The 7,371-nt window shown below is 38.3% G+C and overlaps 1 long non-coding RNA gene across 1 annotated transcript; it reads right to left on the reverse strand.

Annotated features, from left to right (window-relative positions):
* Window positions 1-239: 239 nt before the first annotated feature.
* Window positions 240-1,533, reverse strand: LOC127560323 (uncharacterized). Its single transcript, XR_007953303.1, has 3 exons — window positions 1,445-1,533; window positions 610-806; window positions 240-497 (listed from the first exon to the last, which is right to left on the reverse strand). It is a non-coding gene; the product is annotated as an uncharacterized LOC127560323 (long non-coding RNA).
* Between the last annotated feature and the right edge of the window lie 5,838 nt (window positions 1,534-7,371).

The following is a 7,371-nucleotide window of genomic DNA, read 5'->3' on the forward strand; positions in this document are numbered from 1 at the left end:
AGAAACAGGTCCAGAGCTACTTAGTGCCAGAGAGAGAATTAGAATCCAAGTCTTTGGACTTTAAAATCAGTCTTCCTTCCCTTACATTGAACTCTGTAAAGAGTCAGAAGGTAAAGATGAGGCTTTCAGCTTTCTTTCCTATTCACTCCTCCAAAGGATCCCCTAGTTCCTATGACTCTCAGCCCCTAGGGAGACAGGCTCCTTCCCATATGACAGCCCCCTGAAAAGTCCAGAAACTCTGCCAGAGATTCCATTTTATTGTCTATGTCCCAGACAAAGAATCTGGCCATTCACCAGAGAGAAGTTCTGACAGTGTGGGGAGAGAGGGAGACAATCCAGAGGTCCACTTGCTTCCATGATTGAACTTTTTATCAGGGGAAAGAATGGACATCAGAGGTTTGATGGGGTGAGGTCTTTCTGGAATCCATAAGATAGGGAGTAAAGGAGAGGTCAGGTCTTTGGAGTGCTGGGTCACCAATCTCTTTGGCCTTCTCCTTCTGATAGGATGGGTAGAGGGAGGAAGAGGAAGGAGAAGGATGAGTTAGAGGCTGTTCATTTCAAAAGCACAAGGAAATAAACACAAATATATACAAAGACACACAAACTCACAAGAACCTCTCTTGGTAATCCAGAAAGCGCCTCATGGACTTCCAGTAGCTCCTGAGAGCCACAGGGCTGGCTTTCTTGCCAGGCCACTTGGGTCTGATAAGTGCTTTTTCCTTGAAGTCAGCTGAAACTGGCTGGTCCTGTAAGCAGGCCAGGAGGAGAAGGAAAGTCCAGCTGAACCAAGAGTCAGTGAGAGTCATCTGAAAAGAAAAGAAAAGGAGTAGGGAATAAACTCAATCTCTCTTTCTGTGTCTCTGTCTCTGTCTCTCTCTTTCTCTCTCCATCTCTACCTCCCTCTCTCCCACCTCTAACTCACTTTCTCTTTCATTCATTTTCTCTCTGTCTCTTTAACTTTCTCTCTTAGTCTCTCTCTTTGTCTCTCTCTCTGTCTCTCTTTATTTCTTCATCTCTACTTCCCTCTCTCCTCCCTCTCACCTCTCACTCACTTTCTCTTTCATTCACTTTCTCTGTGTCACTTACTCTCACTTTTCTTTCCCTCTCTCATTTTCTCTCTCTTAGTGTCTCTCTCTGTCTTTTTCTCCCTCCTTCTCTCTCTCTCTCTCTCTCTCTCTCTCTCTCTCTCTCTCTCTCCTCTCTCTCTCTCTCTCTCCTCCCTCCCTCCCTCTCTCTCTCTTCTCTCCTCTCCCCTCCCCCCTCCCTTCCTCTCTCTCTCTCTCTCTCTCTCTCTCTCTCTCCCTTTTTCTCTTTCTCTCTCTTCTCTCTCTCTTTCTCTCTCTCTGTCTCTGTCTCTCTATCACACACACACACAGACACAGACACACACACACACACACACTCGGCTCATCAATCATTCTCCCACCCTGAAATTTTCTCTTACCCTGAACAGGAAAGGAAAAGGGAAGCTCTAACCAAACTGCTTGAGTCGTGTAATCTTTCCTCCAACCCAACCTACATAACGACTTCTCTTCTCCTCCCCTTCTGACTTAGCCAATGAGAACCCTGTCCTACTTGAGAGCCCTTTTACTTTTTAAAGGTAACTAGGGTGGCCCAAAAGTTTCCTGGTCTTTTTTGTATCATGGATCCCTCTGGAAATCTGGGGAAGCCTTCTTCTCAAAAGAATATTGTTCAATGCATCAAATTAAATACAAAAGATTGCAAAGGAAATCTATCATTGAAATATGATTATCAAAATATTGTGATACAAACAAGTTCATGGACCCCAGGGTAAAGATCTTGGACTAAGTTAATCTATAAGATCATAGCATATGGGAGAGAGCTTGACTTGCCCATCAGAAAAGCATGAGTTCAAATTGACCTCAGACACTGGCAAACAGAGTGACTTTGGGCAAATCACTGAAGCTCTCTCAGTGTGTTTCCTCATTATAATAATACCTTCCAGGTATTGTTGTAAAAATAAAATGAAACATTTGTCAAACACTTTGCAAATTGTGAGGGCAACTCGGTGGTGCAATGGAGAGAGTATCAGGTCTGAGGTCAGGAATATTCATCTTTCTGAGTTCAAATCTGACCTCTGACACTTCCTAGCTGTGTGACCCTGGGCAAGTCACTTAATCCTGTTTACCTCAGTCTTCTCATTTGTAAAATTAACTGGAGAAGGAAATGGCAAAGCACTCCTGTATCTTTGCCAAGAAAACCTTAAAGGGGGTGTTGAACAGTCAGACATGATTGAACAATAAATTATAAAGCACTTTATAAATACTCACAGTCTATATCGGAGTTGGGAGAGTAATAACAATTGACATTTTAAAAAGCACTTGAAGGTTTACTTAAGAGAAGGTGATAAAGGCGGTCAGTCCATAACAGAAAGAGGGCTTGGATTCCAACTCTGTTATGAAAGTGTTGTATGGCCCAGACCTTTCTGAGCCTCAGCTTCTCTTTTGGAGAATGAAGGACTTGAACCAATTTTAATGCCTTTTGAATTTGAGGAGTCCATCAATCTAATGAGATTCTTGGGCATGGACTTTTTTTTTTTTTTGGTGATATCTGAATGGGATTTTCCCTCTCCTCCTCTCCCTGTTTCTATGTCTGTCTCTCCCAACCCTCAGAAGACAAACCAGGATGCAGCACAATCATGGGAATCTGCCCTATACCCAGTTGAATAAATAAATAAGGCATTTATTAAGTATTTTCTATATGTAAATCAATATATTAAGCCCTGGAAATGCTAAAAGGAAAGTAAAAGAGTCCCTGCTCACCTTCTAACGGGGAAGAAAATACAAGGAGAAGATTTTCACTCCAACTCATGAAGAAGGCTCATGTTCTTTAAGCTTCAGAGGCAAGTCAGATAGATAGTAATGCCTCTTATTTAATATCATTTTCACTGATAAAATGGTAACAGTTTCTGATGTAGGATCATTTGATAATGGGGAGGCTCTTGGTGGCAAGAATTTTCTTTGGGTGTTTTTTTTAATTGCCAAGCTTCATCTTTACAGAGACTGCCTCCCAGGATGATGGCTAGGGGACCAGGCTGAAAGCTATGCTATTCCCCAAACCCTTAGAATCTCCATCCTGGTTTGTCTCCATTAGGATTTGAGGAGAGAGAGTGGCCAAGTTAGTAGAAATGGTCACACTTGCCTGGTATGTGCTGCCTCTACACTTTCCTGTGCCAGGAACAATTGATGGTGATGAGGTCCTGGGTAACTAGGTGGGGTTGGCAGAGAAAGACTGAAGTACTAATAAGCTTATTCCCTGCATGGGGCTTAGTTCTACCTTATAGTCCCACCCTCTGTGGGGGTCCCACATTGCTGTGTCCAGTCAGAAATCCAAGTTACATCAAAGCCCCATGGTTAAATTTTCCCTATAAATCTGTCCATTGCCCATGCCATCTTTGCTGAGTCCCTTTGGGGTTAACCCTCCATGGCATTTTGCCTCGTGGTGCTTTTCTCCTTACTTCTCCCCCATGCCTCATGGTGTCTTTCTCCTTATAACTAACTCACTCTTTTAGGGTGCTAACTCCTTTGATGGATTTAGCTTGCCAGTCAATGGAGTACACCTCATAGTATATTCCTTTAATAAACTCTTCCAAACACTTTTCCTTGGTAAACCTATAGCTCTCCCAAATCTATTTCATATTTACCAATCATAGTGTCTATTATATCTCTTCATTTTGTTTGTAACCTCTTTTCCTACATAAATCTACTTTTTGCCAAAGATATTGGGACCTTCCCTCTAAAAGTGCCTACTCATATTTTTACACTCCTTATCATTTGGGGAATGGCTCTTATTCTTTTTTTTTAATTAAAACTTTTTATTTACAAAGCCTATGCTTTGGTAATTAGGTATGGGTAATTTTTCTATGTTGACCCTTGCAAAACTTTTTTTCCAAATTTCCTCCCTCCTATGACTCTTCTTATAAATTTGAATGAGTTGCTTATACATCTTAGAAATGAAAGCTTTGTCAGAAAAATTATCAGTGAATATTTTTCCCAGTTAAGTTTTTCTTTTAATTTTAGCTTTATTGGATTCATTTATGCAAACACTTTTTAAATTTTATGCAATCAAAATGATCAACTTTAATCTTCTAGGATCCTCTCTTTTCTTTATTTGGTAATGAACTTTTCTCCTATCCATAGATCTCTTTGTAATATTTTTTGTCACATTGCCAAAATTTATTTATGATGTGACTTTTTATTTCTAGATCACATAGCTATTTGGAGTTTCTTTCTATATAAGGTAAGGGATGTTGGTCTAAATTTAATATGGCTGCCTAAACTTTCCAGTTATTGTTGCTGTTATTCATGTGTGTCTGATTTGATGATCCCATTTGGGGTTTTCTTAGCAAAGGTACTGGAGTGCTTTACCATTTTCTTCTCTAGCTCATTTGACAGGTGAGGAATTGCAGCAAGCAGGGCTAAGTGACTTGTCCAGGATAACACAGCTACTAAATATATGAGATTAGATTCGAACACAGGAAGAAGTCTTCCTTATTCCAAGGTCAGTGCTCTATCTTCTGTGCCAGCTAGCTTCCCTTTATTAGTTTCCATATCTATTTGATTTCAAAATAAGAGAAAAAAAAAACCAGAAAAACAGACATGGAGAAAAGATGTCACATAGTAGCAAGAACAACCAGCATCACTATGGAGAGTTCCCTATTATAATATAGTAAGGCTGAAGTTTCTAATATTGCTTAAGTTTATATCAATAGAAAAATATTTATTTTAATGTTCATTTCATACTTATGCAATTGATTTTTTAATTTTAATTTTCCCCAGTGACACATAAGAAACTTTTTTTGCTATACATGTACATTCATTTTTTAACATATTTCCTTGTGAATCATGTTGGAGGAGAAAAATCATAACAAAAAGGAAAAATCATGAAAGAAAACAAAACAAAAGAAAAAGATTTTTTTAAAAAAAGTGAACATAGCATGTGTTGATTCACAGTCTCCATAGTTCTCTCTCTGGATGTGGATAGCATTTTCCATCCACAGTTTATAAGGATTGTCTTGGATCACTAAACCACTGAAAAGAACCAAGTCTGTCATAGTTAATCATCTATACAATTTATTTTTGTAATACTATGTTATATTAATGTTATATGATTTTTAAGAGAAGTTCGAATCCGCTTTTATAAATGACGCTCTCAGGCTCAGTTAAAGTAAAGGTAAAATTTAATTATACAATGCACGGGATAGAATGCTTGCAATAACAACACATACAGCAAATAATACACAAGAGGCAAAGAATAATAAAAATTATGATTAGAATAGCAGAGAAAGAGAGGGAATACATTACTCAGTACGATCGAGGGAGCTTCAACTCTAATTGGACGGCTGAGAAGGCCCAGATATTTCAGCCTGTGAGTCTCGATCAGGAAAGTCCTAGGCAGATCGTCATTTCCATAGGTGGAGGCTTCAAAGTGGAGAATGCTTTGCCCACTCTTTATAGGGGTCCAAACAAAGAAGGCTTTGGGCCAAATGAAGACCTCATCTAAGACAAAGATGCACCAACTAGGGCTCCAGGTGGTTATAATCAAATGTTGCATTGATAAGGGGGCCAGTCCTTATCAACAGCAACAGTTTCAAGGAGTGGCGAGTTCCTGGAATCATATAATTGGAGCTAAAATACAGGTGGTACATGCTTGTCTTATAGATTAAAAAGGAAAGAGTTGAAATATATGTTCTTATGGGTCAAGGAACAGTCAGGTTTTCATAGGAGAAGGAGTTAAAATATATGCTCTTGGGGTGAGAGAGTAGTAAAGTCCTCACAGGGGGAGTCACATCCTACCTTGATTGGGTTCTCATGGTTTACATGGGAATTAGGTTCATATGGGGAAAGTCACGTCCTTACAATGATTTGAAATGAACTTACTACTAATAAGGAGATTTCTTATTCATACTAACAACACACAGATTACTATAAGATTGACCATTTCCACTCAGATATCCTTACATGAATTATCTTTGCAAATTAAGAGAATAGTTTTTCCCCCCTTATATACTGAAGAAATGGCATAGCTTTCGAGTCAGGAAAGTTTGAATATATGCTTCTGTAGTGTCCCTCTCTCTGAGATTTTAAGTTATAGAACTGCTGCTATCTACTCAAGGTTTTTTACTGAGAGGATCTATAAAGGAAGATACTATCTATCTTCAGAGAAAGAATTGATAACATAAGTGTGTGTGGTATGGTTGTATGTGTGTGAAACGGTAGTCTTCTTTAGTGAAGGATGGGGAAGAAAGGAGGGAGTTACATTCTCTTCTGTATCACTACTTTCCCCATAATGTTTTTTTTTTTTAATATATCTCAGGGCAGAATAAGAAAGAAATTTGGGGAGAATTTTGTGGGAGCTACAGAGGACATAAAGACAAGCATGTTACACAGAGACTATGACCAAATACTTAGCCCAAACTCTACACCAAGGTACTGTAAAGATCCATAAAAGAAAAAAGACAAAATTAAACTTCTTTGGTATGAAGCAACAATCAAAAAATTTTTATTTGGTCTTTCCATATCATAAGTGCTCTGTACCCCTAACTCTTGAGATGTGAAACTAATAAGTGTAATTTGAAACAACGGCAAATAAATAAATCAAATTAAATTTTTAAAAAAGTTTCCTCACTGGAAGCTCCCTATATAAATGAAATTACATGCTCAGACAAAAAAAGAAAAAGGAAGAAAATTGCATGTTAAGACAAAAAAAAGAAAAGAAAAGAAAAGAAAAAAGTGAAGAAACAAGCAGAAACAGCATATTGAAATGCAAATAACAATAGACTGAATTGGGAAACTTGGGGGCTAAGCCTGACTTTACAACCTGGATATTTTGTCTCTACAATTCAGATCATTTACCTAAAAACATCAAAAATTGGAATACATTGATAAGATAATGAGGAAAATGTCTTTTATATTTGAATGGTGGGTTTCTCACTAGTTCCCTGAAGCCATACACATCATTATTCCTAACTTAAAAAAATTATTTATTTTAAATACATATTGCTTTATGAATCATATTGGGAGAGAAAAATCAGAGCAAAAAGGAAAAATCATGGGAGAGGTTGTAATGGGCTGAGGCTTGAGTTGATGCACTGAGGTCCCAAGCACATGAGGCTAAATAGTAATTGGACCATACTCTATAATTTTGGCCAGTCACTGGCCAAAGATTAAAGCAGACACCTATATGTCTGGAGTAGGAGGATCAATAGCAGCTGAAGTTAGTGCTGCCCCTATGAGATGGACTTTTGAAGGCAAAACAGGAGTTTTTACTCCTTTTATAGTTGAAAAAATCCCCATCAATCTGTGGGGAAGAGACGTTTTACAACAGTTGGGGTTAAAAATGAGTACTTTG

Source organism: Antechinus flavipes, chromosome 4, assembly GCF_016432865.1.
Source record: "Antechinus flavipes isolate AdamAnt ecotype Samford, QLD, Australia chromosome 4, AdamAnt_v2, whole genome shotgun sequence".
Taxonomy (NCBI): Eukaryota; Metazoa; Chordata; class Mammalia; order Dasyuromorphia; family Dasyuridae; genus Antechinus; species Antechinus flavipes.